The sequence below is a fragment of the Cherax quadricarinatus genome, chromosome 16, assembly GCF_038502225.1.
Source record: "Cherax quadricarinatus isolate ZL_2023a chromosome 16, ASM3850222v1, whole genome shotgun sequence".
In the NCBI taxonomy this organism is placed as follows: domain Eukaryota; kingdom Metazoa; phylum Arthropoda; class Malacostraca; order Decapoda; family Parastacidae; genus Cherax; species Cherax quadricarinatus.
Window position 1 is genome coordinate 27,722,983 of NC_091307.1, and position 18,844 is coordinate 27,741,826.

The window sequence follows — 18,844 nt, forward strand, 5'->3', positions numbered from 1 at the left end:
AGAGTACACTAACGTCCTCACTGAGCTAAGTATACGTCACCACTGAGCTAAGTACACGTCACCTACTGCCCCTGTTTACCCAGCAATAAAATAGGTACCTGTGTGTTAGCCGACTGGTGTGGGTCACATCCTGGGGACAAAAGTGACCTAATCTGCCACAGATGCTCTGCTAACCAGGGGCTTTCTATATAGAACATGTACTTGTAGAAATGAAGGTTATTATTATAAGCGCTAAATCCATAAGGGTCATGCAGTGTTGCTCATCTACGTATATTTTGGGGGAGCGCTAAACCCACAGAGATTATACAGTGACTGTGGGGGGGGGGATGTGGAAGGCATTCAGGCTTAATTCATGGAAATGGACCGTAGATCCAATTCCCTATATCAAGAGCCTCTCACCAGTATCAAGGAACCTTGAGGGGTAAAGGAAGTATAATCAAAGTTGGTGTATAATACCAATAAAATGGTGAATAATGCACGTGTGTAAAACCTGGGTGCCTTTTTTTTTTTTTAAAGATATTTTGCTCACCTGAAAAAATCCCCTTATCAATCTAATACAGGGACATGAGAAAGGAGACTCCATATAGTGGAACTGGAGAGATATCAGTAGTGGTATTATCCGAGATGGTGGAATTAGTTGTAGCAGCAGTAGTGGCACCCACGTAGGTGTGGGCCCTGACATCCCAGTGGATTATGCGATTGTACCCGATTGTTGTCTCTTGGTGTTTCAAAATTAATTTATCCAGAACTTTCAAGACATTAAAACCTGCTTGCTATATTCTGTATTATATAAAATTCTTCCCAATAGCCAGGTTGCACTGAATGTTTCTAAAGTACTTTCACAAGCTAACACCAGAGTCGCCATCGCTTCCAGCACTTCAATAAAGGATATAACCAGAACAAAATCCAAGCCCCACGAACCAGTCAATGCAGGGGTTTACACTGTACCCTGTGGAGGCTGCGACAAGATATAGGTAGGTGAAACAGCAAGAAACCTCGACATCTTATAGGAGTCAGGAATCGCGGGAAGAACTAAAAGCCATAAATGAAATCGAAAGAAACCCAAAGTATTTCTTCTCCTATGCCAAATCAAAGTCGAGAACAACGTCCAGTATTGGGCCCTTACTTAAACAAGATGGGTCCTACACAGATGACAGCAAGGAAATGAGTGAGCTACTCAAGTCCCAATATGACTCAGTTTTTAGCAAGCCACTAACCAGACTGAGAGTCGAAGATCAAAATGAATTTTTTATGAGAGAGCCACAGAATTTGGTTAACACAAGCCTATCCGATGTTATCCTGACGCCAAATGACTTCGAACAGGCGATAAATGACATGCCCATGCACTCTGCCCCAGGGCCAGACTCATGGAACTCCGTGTTCATCAAGAACTGCAAGAAGCCCCTATCACGAGCCTTTACCATCCTATGGAGAGGGAGCATGGACACGGGGGTCGTCCCACAGTTACTAAAAACAACAGACATAGCCCCACTCCACAAAGGGGGCAGGAAAGAAACAGCAAAGAACTACAGACCGATAGCACTAACATCCCATATCATAAAAATCTTTGAAAGAGTCCTAAGAAGCAAGATCACCACCCATCTAGAAACCCATCAGTTACACAACCCAGGGCAACATGGGTTTAGAACAGGTCGCTCCTGTCTGTCTCAACTATTGGATCACTACGACAAGGTCCTAGATGCACTAGAAGACAAAAAGAATGCAGATGTAATATATACAGACTTTGCAAAAGCCTTCGACAAGTGTGACCATGGCGTAATAGCGCACAAAATGCGTTCTAAAGGAATGACAGGAAAAGTCGGTCGATGGATCTATAATTTCCTCACTAACAGAACACAGAGAGTAGTAGTCAACAGAGTAAAGTCCGAGGCAGGCACGGTGAAAAGCTCTGTTCCACAAGGCACAGTACTCGCTCCCATCTTGTTCCTCATCCTCATATCTGACATAGACAAGGATGTCAGCCACAGCACCGTGTCTTCCTTTGCAGATGACACCCAAATCTGCATGACAGTGTCTTCCATTGCAGACACTGCAAGGCTCCAGGCGGACATCAACCAAATCTTTCAGTGGGCTGCAGAAAACAATATGAAGTTCAACAATGAGAAATTTCAATTACTCAGATATGGTAAACACGAGGAAATTAAATCTTCATCAGAGTACAAAACAAATTCTGGCCACAAAATAGAGCGAAACACCAACGTCAAAGACCTGGGAGTGATCATGTCTGAGGATCTCACCTTCAAGGACCATAACATTGTATTGATCGCATCTGCTAGAAAAATGACAGGATGGATAATGAGAACCTTCAAAACGAGGGATGCCAAGCCCATGATGACACTCTTCAGGTCACTTGTTCTATCTAGGCTGGAATATTGCTGCACACTAACAGCACCTTTCAAGACAGGTGAAATTGCTGACCTAGAAAATGTACAGAGAACCTTCACGGCGTGCATAACGGAGATAAAACACCTCAATTACTGGGAACGCTTGAGGTTCTTGAACCTGTATTCCCTGGAATGCAGGCGGGAGAGATACATGATTATATACACCTGGAAAATCCTAGAGGGACTAGTACCGAACTTGCACACGAAAATCACTCACTACGAAAGCAAAAGACTTGGCAGACGATGCAACATCCCCCCAATGAAAAGCAGGGGTGTCACTAGCACGTTAAGAGACCATACAATAAGTGTCAGGGGCCCGAGACTGTTCAACTGCCTCTCAGCATACATAAGGGGGATTACCAACAGACCCCTGGCAGTCTTCAAGCTGGCACTGGACAAGCACCTAAAGTCGGTTCCTGATCAGCCGGGCTGTGGCTCGTACATTGGTTTGCGTGCAGCCAGCAGTAACAGCCTGGTTGATCAGGCTCTGATCCACCAGGAGGCCTGGTCACAGACTGGGCCACGGGGGCGTTGACCCCCGGAACTCTCTCCAGGTATCCAGGTAAACCCGCCTTAATGAACACATTTACGCATGTAAGAACGATAACTTGAACAATGCCTGTGTACAACACCGAAATTCCACCAATCATCTCATGAAATTCAGGGACGCCCAATTAGTGATCAAAGAAACCAATTTCCGCAGACGCAAGTGCCTTGAATCTTCACTAATAGCTGTTTCTAATACAATTAAACAAAACAAAGGCAGCTTCACCATCTCTGAAGTCTTAGCAAGAATCCTCCTGAAAACAGTAAACCCTGCCATCACATAGTCTCTCCTGTTAATACTACACAAAGCACATTACAGAGAATGAACATTGAAACAGGCCTTCTCTATCCTAGAAATATTTGTCTAACCATTTTTATGTTATCCAAGTTATAGCTTTTATATCCTTTTACTCATGTGCGAGTTAATTGTTGTAACATAATGTATTACTATTGCTACTACTAATACCACTAGTATTGCACCTCACTCTAAGCCTAATTATACCCTCTGTGTCCATGTACTGTTAGTAACGGCTTGATAAAGCTCCTGGAGAGCGAAACGTTGCCACAATAAAAATGTCACTTTAGCTGCACTTGTGTCCTTTTACTTTACATATGTCGGTAATTCTACCAACTTTATTACGACCTGCCTTGTATGGGTCAGTAGACCTTCTGCAGTGTTCCTCCATTCTTATGTCCTTATGTGTCTTAAGGAAACACTTCCTAATGTTTCCACCCACACCGGAGATCAAACCACAGACTTCAGTGTGTGAGCTAAGTAGCAATCGAGCTACAGGACACCACCAATGATAATCCAATGTGTAAATTACCAAGAATAACCCGGTATGTGTAAATTACCAAGGATAACCCAATATACTTAATGTATTGTGGAAAGCAGATGTGGATTTTTTGCATACTGACAGTTTTACTCAGGATATAACTTCCAGAAGCATTCTAGTGCTAGATTAAACAAAGAAAAGTAGCTCAAGTATGGCATATATATATATATATATATATATATATATATATATATATATATATATATATATATATATATATATATATATATATATATATATATATATATATATTTAGAATAAAGAAAGTGTGTGAAGGTGAGCTATGGTGCATGAGAGTTATGGAGAAAGCAGAGTGATGCTTAGCCTGAGCCTGAGGAATGTAGAAAGGGAATGCCAGAGAGTTGCCAAAGTGTGCTTTTTGTCCGTGATGTTGGGTGGTGGTGGCAGTGAGGTGGGCGAGGGGCGTAATTGTGGTGTGATGGTGGGTGGGGAGGTTGTTAGTGGTGACTGGGTGGTGGAGAGTGGAACGGGTTATGAGTGTCCTGGTTGAGGTGGAAGGGATGGTTGTGGTGGTAGTTGTTGGTGGGGTGGTGATGGAAGGCGTAAATGTGGGTAGTGAGAACGGCATAGTAGCTGGTGGGATGGTGGTAGTAGGAGTCGCACGTGGTGGAAATAATATTTGAGTGGTAGTAGGGGTTGTGGTGGGGGTGGATGGTAAGGTGGGGGTGAGGAATGTTTTCTTTTGTTATTTAGCATAGTTGGATACATCAGCAGTGTGCTGCTACCCTATTCTATATGATAGTTACACAGTAAAATGGGTACCTGGGTCTTAGTGGACTGGTGTGGGTCGCATCCTGGAGTTTACCTGGAGAGAGTTCCGAGGGTCAACGTCCCCGCGGCCCGGTCTGTATCCAGGCCTCCTGGTGGATCAGAGCCTGATCAACCAGGCTGTTACTGCTGGCTGCACGCAATCCAACGTACGAGCCACAGCACGGCTAGTCAGGTACCGACTTTAGGTGCTTGTCCAGTGCCTGCTTGAAGACTGCCAGAGGTCTATTAGTAATCCCCCTTATGTATGCTGGGAGGCAGTTGAACAGTCTCGGGCCCCTGACACTTACTGTATTGTCTCTTAACGTGCTAGTGACACCCCTGCTTTTCATTGGGGGGGATGTTGCATCGTCTACCGAGTCTTTTGCTTTCGTTGTGAGTGATTTCCGTGTGCAAGTTCGGTACTAGTCCCTCTAGGATTTTCCAGGTGTATATAATCATGTATCTCTCCCGCCTGCGTTCCAGGGAATACAGGTTCAGGAACCTCAAGCGCTCCCAGTAATTTAGGTGTTTTATCTCCGTTATGCGCGCCGTGAAGGTTCTCTGTACATTTTCTAGGTCAGCAATTTCACCTGCCTTGAAAGGTGCCGTTAGTGTGCAACAATATCCTGGGACAAAACTGACCTAATTTGCCCGAAATGCTCAGCGTAACAAGGGGCTTTCTATATAAACAAAATTATTATATATTAATGGGAACAAAAGCTATGTTTTCCCTGGCATAAGTCACTGACTTTTTTTAATTATCCTAGGTAATTAACGCTATGTATGATATTTGTATTTATGTGTACCTGTACCTAAATAAACCTACTTGCTTTGTTATATTCCATCACACGGGAAGGATGATTTTGATGATTTTGCCACCGAAGTGGCTAGTTTATTGTGCACCCCATATCCATCCTGTGGACGGTAGCGCGAGAGCATATGGATACACAAAAGGCCTAGGAACTAGGCCCCAAAGGGTTAACAGGAATACATATGGATTTATATCTACATATCTACAGTTCACTTATCTGTTACAAGCAAATTTAGGAAATTTGCTTAGTATATCTGGTATCTTATTTTCATTAATAAGATATCTTGACATGTCACATAGGTTATTATACTGTCTGTCTCTGTATTCCTCAATAAGTGGACAATTAAGCACATAGTGTTCAAGAGAGTGACCATATGCCTGATCACATAATTTACATTTAGTTTGATCATCATCTGTGTGTCTCCCAAACTGCCAGAAGTACTTGTAACCAAGCCTAAGCCTGGCCACTACAACATCAGTCAGTCTGTTCACATTGCAAGTTGCTCCATAAACATACTTATCTACGTTCATGTTATCATAGTGGGTTATAGATCTACTCAGGCTTCTAACTGCATTCCTATAACAATCATTTTCATTATTAGGAACACGGGAAGGGGCTCATGCAATGATAAAATTCATCAGCTTGAGCTGGGGACTTGAGAGAACATGTTACTGAGGTGGAGTGGAGGTCGTGAGAATGCAAAGGTTAATGATGGTGGGGATTAATGTTAATATTGGAGATTAATGGTGTTAAGTAAGTTTATTCAGGTACAGATACACATAAACACAGATATAAATTTTCATACATAGCAGCATACGTGTAGATTACCTAGAAGGAACAGTACAGCAATCCTACTGGTCCACGCTAGGCAGGTCTAACTCGTGGGGTTGATGATAGTGGGGGTAATGGTTGTGGAAACGATGGTGGTGGTAATAGTGATTGGGTGGGGTTGTGGATGTGGAGGCGGGGTTGGGATTTGGAGGTGGGGATTGGGTTGGATTTTGGTGGTGGTGGGGTTTGGGTTGGGTTTTGGTGGAGGTGGGATTGGGTTGGGTTTTGGTGGAGGTGGGGATTGGGTTGGGTTTTGGTGGAGGTGGGGATTGGGTTGGGTTTTGGTGGAGGTGGGGATTGGGTTGGGTTTTGGTGGAGGTGGGGATTGGGTTGGGTTTTGGTGGTGGGATTGGGTTGAGTTTTGGTGGTGGGGATTGGGTTGGGTTTTGGTGGAGGTGGGGATTGGGTTGGGTTTTGGTGGAGGTGGGGATTGGGTTGGGTTTTGGTGGAAGTGGGGATTGGGTTGGATTTTGATGGAGGTGGGGATTGGGTTGGATTTTGGTGGGGATTGGGTTGGATTTTGGTGGAGGTGGGGATTGGGTTGGATTTTGGTGGAGGTGGGGATTGGGTTGGGTTTTGGTGGAGGTGGGGATTGGGTTGGGTTTTGGTGGAGGTGGAGGGATGAGGGCGGATCTGACGCCTCGCTCCACCACACCCACCACCACTACCACCCCCACTACCACAACAACCCCCATCACCACTACCACCCCCCACCAGACCAGCACCGCCGCTCAGTGAGTCAGTATGGCTGCAGAAGTGCTGAAGAGTGAATGTGTTGCGTGTGATCCCGTCCTACTTACTTTTGTTACTTTTATTCTACAATCATTACTGTACATCTATCCTATCTCCCTGTTTCATTACGGTTAGTAATATTCACCTGCTGTCTAGTTGCTGTTGATGCTTCTTCTTCATTTGCAACTTGGAATGTTGATATATCCTGTCAGCTGGGGTTTACAGAATTTGACTTACTACACTCTCTTGTACTTGATTATTCGCTTACTTTTTTTTTTATGTCTATTGAAAATTAGATACAAAAGGTGTCTAGTGTGATGATGAAGAGTGGGTTCGCACATCCACTTAAGAATGGAAGCCCTTTATATTAGACAAGGAAGTATGTTGGTGTGTGAGGGATTACTAGTGACTCACCACCGCCTTACCTACACTGCTGCTAGTAAGTGGCTTTCACAGTGGTGGTAGTGTTATTACTGCCATTGTTACACTGCTGCTAGTAAGTGGCTTTCACAGTGGTAGTGTTATTACTGCCATTGTTACTGCTGCTAGTAAGTGGCTTTCACAGTGGTGGTAGTGTTATTACTGTCATTGTTACACTGCTGCTAGTAAGTGGCTTTCACAGTGGTGGTAGTGTTATTACTGTCATTGTTACACTGCTGCTAGTAAGTGGCTTTCACAGTGGTGGTAGTGTTATTACTTCCATTGTTACTGCTGCTAGTAAGTGGCTTTCACAGTGGTGGTAGTGTTATTACTGCCATTGTTACTGCTGCTAGTAAGTGGCTTTCACAGTGGTGGTAGTGTTATTACTGTCATTGTTACTGCTGCTAGTAAGTGGCTTTCACAGTGGTGGTAGTGTTATTACTGTCATTGTTACTGCTGCTAGTAAGTGGCTTTCACAGTGGTGGTAGTGTTATTACTGTCATTGTTACACTGCTGCTAGTAAGTGGCTTTCACAGTGGTGGTAGTGTTATTACTGCCATTGTTACACTGCTGCTAGTAAGTGGCTTTCACAGTGGTGGTAGTGTTATTACTGCCATTGTTACTGCTGCTAGTAAGTGGCTTTCACAGTGGTGGTAGTGTTATTACTGCCATTGTTACTGCTGCTAGTAAGTGGCTTTCACAGTGGTGGTAGTGTTATTACTGCCATTGTTATACTGCTGCTGCTAGTAAGTGGCTTTCACAGTGGTGATAGTATTACTAGTGCCACTGTTACACTGCCGCTGCTGCTAATAAGTGGCTTTCACAGTGGTGGCAGTGTTATTACTGCCACTTACACTGCTGTTAACAAGTGGCTTTCATAGGGGTAGCGTTATTAGTGTCACTGCTAAACTACTAGTACTATCAGTGGTTTTCAAAGTGGTGGTGGTTATTAATATTGTTACATTGTTGCTGCTAGTGTTATTATTGTCATTGTTTGACTGCAGCTGCTAGTTAATGAACCACCGAATGGAGGTTACTTAATGCTGGTGGAGGGCTCTTGATCTAAGGAATTTGACCTGTACTCATTTTCCTTGGAAAAACTTGAATGACTCCCATTCCCCTAAGTGCTGTATAACCCCTATGAGTTTAGCGCTCCACCATGAATGTACTACTAGTAATTTTTTTTTTTTTTGCAGTGGCAGCTTTGGTGTTATTTATGTCACTGTTACATAATTACTGCTAGTATGTGGTTTTTACAGTGGTGGTATTAATGTCATTGGTGCCACTGCTGCTGCTGCTACTAGTAACTGGCTTACACAGTGGTGGTCATGTTATTACTCCCACTTTGCTGCTGTTAGTGGCTTTCTCAGTGGTGATGGTATAATGTATCTTCATTCTCAAACAAAGTTTATTTCTTTGCAAGGTTACACTGAGATTATGAAATTACAATAATGGGGTACAGTGCAACATTAATTATAGTGGTCAGTTTGTTTATTTAGATACAGGTACATATAAGTACAGTTATAAAAATTAAAGTGACTACAATAATCATAGTAATGTGTGTAAATTACTCACCAGGATAACCCCTGTCCTGGGAGACAGTAATGGTGAAGCTGGAGGTGCTGTCCTGGGAGACAGTAATGGTGAAGCTGGAGGTGCTGTTCTGGGAGACAGTAATGGTGAAGCTGGAGATTTTGTCCAGGTAGTCGAGAATTATACGCAGGAAGGAATACATATAAATGACCTCATAGGGGACAGGAGCCGTAGTGGGGAAACAAGTGTAGTCAAAGGTAAGATAAAACCAATATTGCAAACTAGAAATGCCACAGGAAATAGCAAACAAGAGGACTCCACTAGCTATAGTGAGGATATATTACCAAAAACAACTGGTGGGAGCTCCATTGTTGGTGCTAGAGAGGATAGGAATAAGACAGGGAAACATGCACCAACAGGGAATACAGTCACAGAAACCCAAGGCAAACGGAAACCAAGCCTGTGCACATACTATGCACTTGGTATCTGCAGACATGGGAAATCTGGAAAAACAGACGGGACGTGCAACTATGACCACCCTAGAAAATGCCATGCCCATATGACAACAGGAAAATGCAAACTCCCTTCCTGTAAGCTTTTTCACCCTGAAATGTGTACCTCTTCAGTACAGGAAAGACTGTGCTTTAACTTAAATTGCCAGGCACACCATCTAAAGGGTACAAAAAGATAAAAAAACATCCAGGCCATGGGAAAACCTGGGTAGCCACAGCCACTCAAGAGGGAGAGTTTTTTAGTGCCAGGAAGGAAAAAAAACTGGCAGGAAATGGCAGAAATCGTACACCAGATCCAGTCATTCCTGGAGTGGAACCACAGTCGATGGCCTCCACTCCAAACCAACAGATACAGATACTAATGCCGGAAAAAAAATCCCCCCCCCCCAGTACCAACAATACCACCAGTCCGATGATATTCTTCTTTGCAAATATACAGGGTCTAAAGCCAGCAACAAACAACAAAATACCTTTCATCCGTGGACTGCTTGCAGAGGCAAAGGCAATGTTCGCGGCTTTCACTGAGACCCACATAAAGGATCACTTGGACAACGAAATATGGATCCCAGGTTACAACTTATACAGATGTGACAGAGTGAACAGGCAAAAGGGGGGGGGGGGGTTGGCCTGTACATTGCAGTCACTTGTTTGCACAAAACTGCTAAATGCCTCAAATGATGTAGTGGAAGTTTTAGCAGTAAAGGTCGAGAACCAAAACCTAGTCATTGTGGTAGTCTACAAGCCTCCGGATGCAACATCCCAGCAATTCCAGGAACAGCTGTTAAAAATTGACCACTGAATGGAAAATCTTCCAGCTCCTGCACCCAATATCTTGCTACTGGGGGATTTCAACTTAAGGCACCTAAAATGGAGGAATATAGCAAATAATATTGTTGCAGTAATAACACCAGGAGGCAGCTCTGATGAAAACTCTCACTCACACGAGCTTTTAAATCTCTGCACAAAATTCAATTTAAACCAGCAAATAATAGAGCCTACTAGACTGGAGAATACACTAGACCTCATCTTCACTAACAATGATGATCTGATAAGAAATGTCACCATATCAAAAACAATATACTCAGATCACAACATAATTGAGGTTCAGACATGTATGCCTGGAGCCCCAGACCGACATAATGAGACTAGTCACGAGGGAGCATTCACCAAATTCAACTTCAATAACAAAAACATAAAGTGGGACCAAGTAAACCAAGTCCTAACCGATAAAAGCTGGGAAGATATACTAAGCAACACAGACCCCAACTTATGCCTAGAACAGATTAACTTGGTGGCACTCGATGTATGCACAAGGCTTATTCCTCTAAGAAAAAGGAGGAGTAGATGTAAAATAGAAAGAGACAGGCGCTCCCTTTACAGGCGACGGAAAAGAATAACAGAGCGGCTAAAAGAGGTCAATATATCTGAAATGCGTAGGGAGACACTGGTCAGAGAAATAGCAAGCATTGAACTCAAGCTGAAGGAATCTTATAGGAGTCAGGAATCGCGGGAAGAACTAAAAGCCATAAATGAAATCGAAAGAAACCCAAAGTATTTCTTCTCCTATGCCAAATCAAAGTTGAGAACAACGTCCAGTATTGGGCCCCTACTTAAACAAGATGGGTCCTACACAGATGACAGCAAGGAAATGAGTGAGCTACTCAAGTCCCAATATGACTCAGTTTTTAGCAAGCCGCTAACCAGACTGAGAGTCGAAGATCAAAATGAATTTTTTATGAGAGAGCCACAAAATTTGGTTAACACAAGCCTATCCGATGTTATCCTGACGCCAAATGACTTCGAACAGGCGATAAATGACATGCCCATGCACTCTGCCCCAGGGCCAGACTCATGGAACTCCGTGTTTATCAAGAACTGCAAGAAGCCCCTATCACAAGCCTTTTCCATCCTATGGAGAGGGAGCATGGACACGGGGGTCGTCCCACAGTTACTAAAAACAACAGACATAGCCCCACTCCACAAAGGGGGCAGTAAAGCAACAGCAAAGAACTACAGACCGATAGCACTAACATCCCATATCATAAAAATCTTTGAAAGGGTCCTAAGAAGCAAGATCACCACCCATCTAGAAACCCATCAGTTACACAACCCAGGGCAACATGGGTTTAGAACAGGTCGCTCTTGTCTGTCTCAACTATTGGATCACTACGACAAGGTCCTAAATGCACTAGAAGATAAAAAGAATGCAGATGTAATATATACACACTTTGCAAAAGCCTTCGACAAGTGTGACCATGGCGTAATAGCGCACAAAATGCGTGCTAAAGGAATAACAGGAAAAGTCGGTCGATGGATCTATAATTTCCTCACTAACAGAACACAGAGAGTAGTCGTCAACAGAGTAAAGTCCAAGGCAGCTACGGTGAAAAGCTCTGTTCCACAAGGCACAGTACTCGCTCCCATCTTGTTCCTCATCCTCATATCCGACATAGACAAGGATGTCAGCCACAGCACCGTGTCTTTGCAGATGACACCCGAATCTGCATGACAGTGTCTTCCATTGCAGACACTGCAAGGCTCCAGGCGGACATCAACCGAATCTTTCAGTGGGCTGCAGAAAACAATATGAAGTTCAACGATGAGAAATTTCAATTACTCAGATATGGTAAACATGAGGAAATTAAATCTTCATCAGAGTACAAAACAAATTCTGGCCACAAAATAGAGCGAAACACCAACGTCAAAGACCTGGGAGTGATCATGTCGGAGGATCTCACCTTCAAGGACCATAACATTGTATCAATCGCATCTGCTAGAAAAATGACAGGATGGATAATGAGAACCTTCAAAACTAGGGAGGCCAAGCCCATGATGACACTCTTCAGGTCACTTGTTCTATCTAGGCTGGAATATTGCTGCACACTAACAGCACCTTTCAAGGCAGGTGAAATTGCTGACCTAGAAAATGTACAGAGAACCTTCACGGCGCGCATAACGGAGATAAAACACCTCAATTACTGGGAGCACTTGAGGTTCCTAAACCTGTATTCCCTGGAATGCAGGCGGGCGAGATACATGATTATATACACCTGGAAAATCCTAGAGGGACTAGTACTGAACTTCCACACGAAAATCACTCACTACGAAAGCAAAAGACTTGGCAGACGATGCAACATCCCCCCAATGAAAAGCAGGGGTGTCACTAGCACGTTAAGAGACCATACAATAAGTGTCAGGGGCCTGAGACTGTTCAACTGCCTCCCAGCATACAAAAGGGGGATTACCAACAGACCCCTGGCAGTCTTCAAGCTGGCACTGGACAAGCACCTAAAGTCGGTTCCTGACCAGCTGGGCTGTGGCTCGTACGTTGGTTTGCGTGCAGCCAGCAGCAACAGCCTGGTTGATCAGGCTCTGATCCACCAGGAGGCCTGGTCACAGACCGGGCCGCAGGGGCGTTGACCCCCGGAACTCTCTCCAGGTAAACTCTAGGTAATTCCATTGGAGCCCTTGTAATATCTTATTATTTAAAGCCTAGCATGAACATTTAGAAATCAATAATGATTATCACCTCATAAAATAAAACATCCAAGTAACTCTGTGAAAATCAATTATGGTAAAGGAAAGTGCTGTAGAAATGAGGTGAACTGAGTTATTTATATGAATGTCAAAGAGGATCAGCTTACAGTAATAAGTACATGAATGTTAGCCATACAAGAAATCACTCCTACCTTTTTTGGGCCATGGAAAACAATATGAAATTCAATGAAGAGAAATTTATATTACTCCGATATGGAAAACTCAAGGAAATTAAAATATATCGGAGTATAAAACAACTTCCAGTCACACAATAGAACAAAAAGCTAATGTGAAGGAACTGGGATTAATTATGTCAGAGGATCTCACTTTTAAAGATATCTACCACATCTAGGATCTCACTTTTAAAGGTATCTACCACATCTAGGAAAATGATAGGATGGATAATGAGAGCATTCAAAACTAGGGATGCCAAGCCCATGATGATTCTCTTCAAATTGTTTGCTCTCTCTCTAGGCTGGAATATTGCTGCACACTAATGGTCCTTTCAAAGCAGGCAAAATTGCAGGAGAATGTACAGAGAACTTTCATGGTACGTATAAGTACGATAAAGCACCTAAATTACTGGGAACGGTTGAAGTCCCTTGATTTGTGCTCCCTGGAACGCAGATGAGAAAGATACATGATAATATATACTTTGAAAATCCTAGAGGGACTAGTCCCAAATTTTCAAACAAAATCACTCCCTATGAAAGCAAAAGACTGGGCAGGAGATGCAACATCCTCCCAATGAAAAGCAGGGACACCACGAGTACACTAACAGACAACACAGTGTCAGGGGCCCATGACTGTTCAAGTGCCTCCCAGCATGCATGATGGGAATTACAAATAGACCCCTGTCTGTCTTCAAGAAGGCCCTGGACAGGCACCTAAAGTCAGTACCAGACCAGCTGGGCTGTGGGTCATACGTTAGTTTGCGTGCAGCCAACAGTAACAGTCTAGTTGATCATGCTCTGATCCATCAAGAGGCCTGGTCACAGACCGGACCGTGGGGCATTGATCCCTGAAATCTTTTCCAGGTATACTCCAGGTGTAGCTTTATTCATTTGGTACCTTTTAGCTCTTCCTGAATTGGCACAAGCTATGCCAGGCTGTGACATATTTAGGCAATCCATTCCTCTCATTTATTGCTGTATAATAAAAGGTGTTTTGAGGCCTGACCACCTATTGTAGGTACAGGAGGGCCATGCTTATATGGCAGGTTAGGTTCCAGGCTACTGCCGTAAAGGCTTTTTTTTTTTTTTTAAATGCATGTTTACATCATCATCATATGCATGTTCACATTATCATATGTATTTAGCAATAGAAGTAGGCATAAAAAAAAAAGTAAAAATGCATATACAGTACACTCGTTACTTGCATTGTAATATTTGTAGTCGTAATGTTGGGTAAGAGGTAAGTAATATTTATTGTAGGAAGTCAGGTGTCGTAACTGGGCAGGCTTCCACACCTTACAGTTAGGTTAATTTGTTTTACTGTGTATGTATTTTGTTTATAAGATAAGTAGTGTGTTTCTTATATAAGCTTGAAAGTATGCCATAGATGGATTAACCCTTTCAGGGCCCACAGGCCCTCTCCGAGACTTGTTCTCAGGGTCCCCCAAATTTCAAAAAAAAAAAAAAAAAAATTTTCTTATGAAAAGATAGAGAATCTTTTCCTGATCATAATGACACCAAAAGTATGAAATTTGATGGAAAACTTAGGGAATTATGCTCTCGCGAAGTTAGCGGTCTCGACGATGTTTACGCATCAGCGATTTTGCCCACTTTGAGCCCTATTTTCGGCCAATTCCAGTGTACTAGTCGACAAAAATCATAACTATTTCGTTAGAACTCCATTTTTTCTATCTAATGAGTACAAGAAACCACCCATTTACCGATTTCAACTATCCAATACAGTGGTCAGAATTTAGCAATTTTGCCAATCTCACACAAATTTCAAAAGATGCCAATTTCCGAATAGGGTCCAGAATAAACAAGAAAGACATTCCTAGCACTAAAATAACATTTCCTCTGTTCATTAGTCACGTCCCCACACCCCTCTTACATTCTTTTGCTTTTCACTTTGAATTTTTATTCTCGCAAAAAAAATAGAAGATTTACTGGTATGCAGACTACTGCATTAGTGTAGAAATGGTTTAAATAATATCAGCGCACTTGTGAAAGAATATTACTTACCAGTTGACATGTATTGGACGCATAGCATGATTTGTTTACTTTTGAACTTTGGTAAAAATTGAACATTTCTGCTACTTTGAGCTCAATTTCAAGGTACGTTTCATTGTAAAACCAGTCAAAATCATCTCAGTTTCTGCAATATGTCTTCCATTCTATAAAATAAGATCAGGAAAACTAGAATACAGTAATAAATACCATACGAAAATACAGTACAAATTAGCTGCTTTAATCCAAAAACACAGTCAAAGTTTTTTTTTTCTCATTACGCACTGTGTGCTACAGGATTTTTTTTATACTGCGCACACTTACCACATAGACCCATTCTTTCATATGTAGGCTTACCAGCTTTCTCTCACTAGATTTGAGGGCGCTAGAATTTAGGCGTACTAGTACGTCATGGACACTGGTGCGTAAGCTGTACTAGTACGGCTGAAACCCTGAAAAGGTTAATGAAAAATGTTTATAACATAATATATGACATTTACAGCCCCCCCAGAGTGATTATTATTAATTATTTTACTTATTGTGTCAACACTGTTGAGAAACTCTTAGCTACTCCGTTGCCTGGCATAGCTACTCATACTTTGTAGCAATACCATATAGTGATTTTAATGTATAGTAGACCCCTGGTTTTCGTAATTAACCCGTTCCAGAAGGTTGGCCTAAATCCAAAATGGCCAAAAACCGAAACAGTGTTTCCCATAAGAAATAATGTAAATCCAATTAATCCATTTCAGACACCCAAAAATATTAATAAAACTAAATTTTATAGAGAATAACTATAGTGTTGCAGCTCTTCAGTGGTTAGTACATTCATTACTTACCTTAAAATATTTGTTATCTTAATGTAGAGCAAGAGGTGAGTAGTATTTATTTGTAGGAAGTCAGTGTAGGTAGCCGGTAGATGTAGGTATTAGTATGTAGTCCCTCTGGGCTACGCCTACCGGCTACCTACACTGCAGAACACGGCCATGTTATTACCATCGACATACCATGTTCACTGAGTTTAATCATTTCTAACAACCTTTAGATGCCATCATAAACAAAGGGAGAAGTAATGAATAATTCATGCCGAGAATTGTAAACAAACACGTGTTAATTAAGGGCAGTGACTGGGCCAGACACCAGATTCGCAGTTTTCTCTAACGCACAACCAGAGAAAACGTAATGTTTAACCTCCACCCAACTCGCCACTCTATAGCATATAACCATTGCATGTTTACATGCTATAAGCTATGTAACATGTTTCTTATATAATTTTGAAGAAAATATCATAGATTAATGAAAATGTTCATACTAACCTAAAATAAGACATTTAATATGCCCAAGAGTGATTATTATTAAACATACATCGCATATAAACATTGCAAGTTTTTATTTACTATGTAACATGTTTCTTATATAATTTTGAAGAAAATATCATAGATGGATTAATGAAAATGTCTATATTAACCTAAAAAAAGACATTTAATGTGCCCCCGAGTGAGTCGCAAACATATGAGTGGCCAAGGTGAACGTGTCTGGTACCAGCGATTTCCGAGCGGATGCACGAAATCCGGGGGGAATTTTTGCCGAAAAAAGTGCTTGATTTCCGAACTGGCCGATTTCTGCACCGACGGAAAACCAGGGGTCCACTGTACCTGCATACCAGGTACAGTAAGTTTATTTAGGTACAGGTACACATATGTACAATTATCAGTAGTATCTCAGTACTGTTTCAGCCACAGACATACCTTCCTCACTGAGTTTAATAATTTCTAAATTTGCACTTAAAGAAAGAGCCTTACGAGTCTTTTAATCACAACCCTTAGATGTCGTTGTAACATAAAAAATGAGTGTATATATAAAATATGCAATATCTTTAAAACACTTGAAACTTTGGAAAGTTTCCAGACATAATCAAGAGAGATGCAGATCTCATGGAGGATTTAAACAAGCTGAGAGTGAACAGGTGGTGTGTGGACGCCATAATAGTGAATCAGGCGCTGTATAAACGAATTTTGGGGTATAATTTGAAATGTCCATATTAGTGAATTACCATAAAGAGAAGCGCCGTAAAGCAGGGGCCTCTTGTACTAAGAAACTAAGTTAACGGTGGTGCCCCATGGCCTGGTGGCTAAAGCTCTTGCTTTACACATCGAGTGTCTGGGTTCGATTCCCAGCAAGGGTAGAAACATTGGCTATGTTTCTTTATGCTGGTTGTCTGTTCCCCATCAGTAAAATGGGTACCTGGGTGGTAGTCAACTGGCATGGGTTGCATCCTGGGACAAAATTGACCTAATTTGCCCAAAATGATCTGCATAACAAGGGACTTTCTATATACGTACATATCACTGGTGTCAGCTAGGCTTGTATACCTTGTACATGTACTTGTAGAAATTAAGATATTATGTTAGGCATCATTGTAACTACTGTGTGGTGCTATTTATTGCCACTGTGTGCCATTATTACAGCCACTGTAGCATTACTGCAGCCACTGTGCAGCATTACTGCAACCACTGTGTGGTGTTATTACAGTCATTGTGTGGTTGTTATTAAAGTCATTGTGTGGTTGTTATTACATTCCTCAGGCCCTGTATGTGATCTCTTTGGGTTTAGCACTTCTTTCCTAAATATATGAATAATAACTGTGTCTATTACACTGATAGCAAGTGGCTCTCGCTGTGGTGTAGTTTGCATAATTTCTGCCAGTGTAATACTGTGTTCAAATGCTATCACCTATCATCCCAACAGTGTTCAATAAATTGTTTGAAACCCAAACTTTCCTACTCACTCAAGATTGTGAGGATTTCTCTCAAAACTCATCAAAGGTATATCAAAGGCAGCATGATGTTTCTGGTTCTTTTCTCTAATAGCATTATCAGGTTTAGTTATTTAGTCTAAGTTTCAGCTCTTAGTTCTTCCAGCCACATTTCATATACAAGTCATGTCATTAATCTTCATGTCTATTGTGTGCATTATCAGGTGTGGTTTCCATGTTGGCACCACATACTCTGAGATGAACCTATTGTATTACGGATATAAAAGCCCTATATTGTTAATTGTGAAGTAATATGCGAGTGTTTTCACTGTGAAGAAGTGTTTAAAAGTTTTTTGCTCCGTCCTTGGTGATGTGTGTACACCTTGCATTGCCCTGGGTATCTGTAGCAAAATTCTATCATTGTTTGAAGTGGTTGTCCTTCCTTGCTGACTGCATATTGGTTAGGGCACGAACCATCGGTTCTTTTTCTATGTTGCTCACTTTGGGGAACTTAAATTTCTTTCAGATTTTGAGATGGAGCATTTTCTCCTCAGTCATTGTAGGTAGGGCTCATTATGGCATAAGCTATGTTAACTCCAATAGTCAGTGAATGTGCTCCACTTCTCAGTTTCATCATGCTAAAGCCCATACCCCATATGATATAAATGTACCAAGCATAACTTTAAAGTATATTGAGAAGCCTAATATAACATTAAAAGCATGCAAGGTTACTCAAACTGAACCCAATCAAAAATAATATACGTATGATTTCACTTCATTCGTGCACTATTATGTGCCCACAGTCAGACACCAGCTGCTCTCTACCAATTACCAATTGCTTTAGAAGGTTTGCCAAGGCAAACTACAGCACCACCTAAGCATTACTCTTCAGACTTGTGAAAAAAAAGATAATCATTGGGAAAAGAAAATCAGGTTTATCTAATTGCAGAATACAATAGGTTTCCCTCTTATGT

The 18,844-nt window shown here is 41.9% G+C and overlaps 1 protein-coding gene across 7 annotated transcripts in view; it reads left to right on the forward strand.

Moving 5' to 3' along the window:
• The first annotated feature begins 6,858 nt into the window (after positions 1–6,858).
• The window catches only part of LOC128688920 (serine/threonine-protein kinase DCLK1), a 113,303-nt gene continuing 101,317 nt past the window's right edge, over positions 6,859–18,844 (forward strand). For 5 of the 7 annotated variants that reach the window (XM_070085527.1, XM_070085533.1, XM_070085531.1 and 2 more), the window contains exon 1: positions 6,926–7,063. The gene's annotated coding sequence lies outside the window, so the exon portion shown is untranslated. Of the gene's footprint in view, positions 7,064–8,931; positions 9,144–18,844 lie in introns of all 7 variants that reach the window. The other 2 variants (XM_070085528.1, XM_070085530.1) reach the window with 2 other exon arrangements.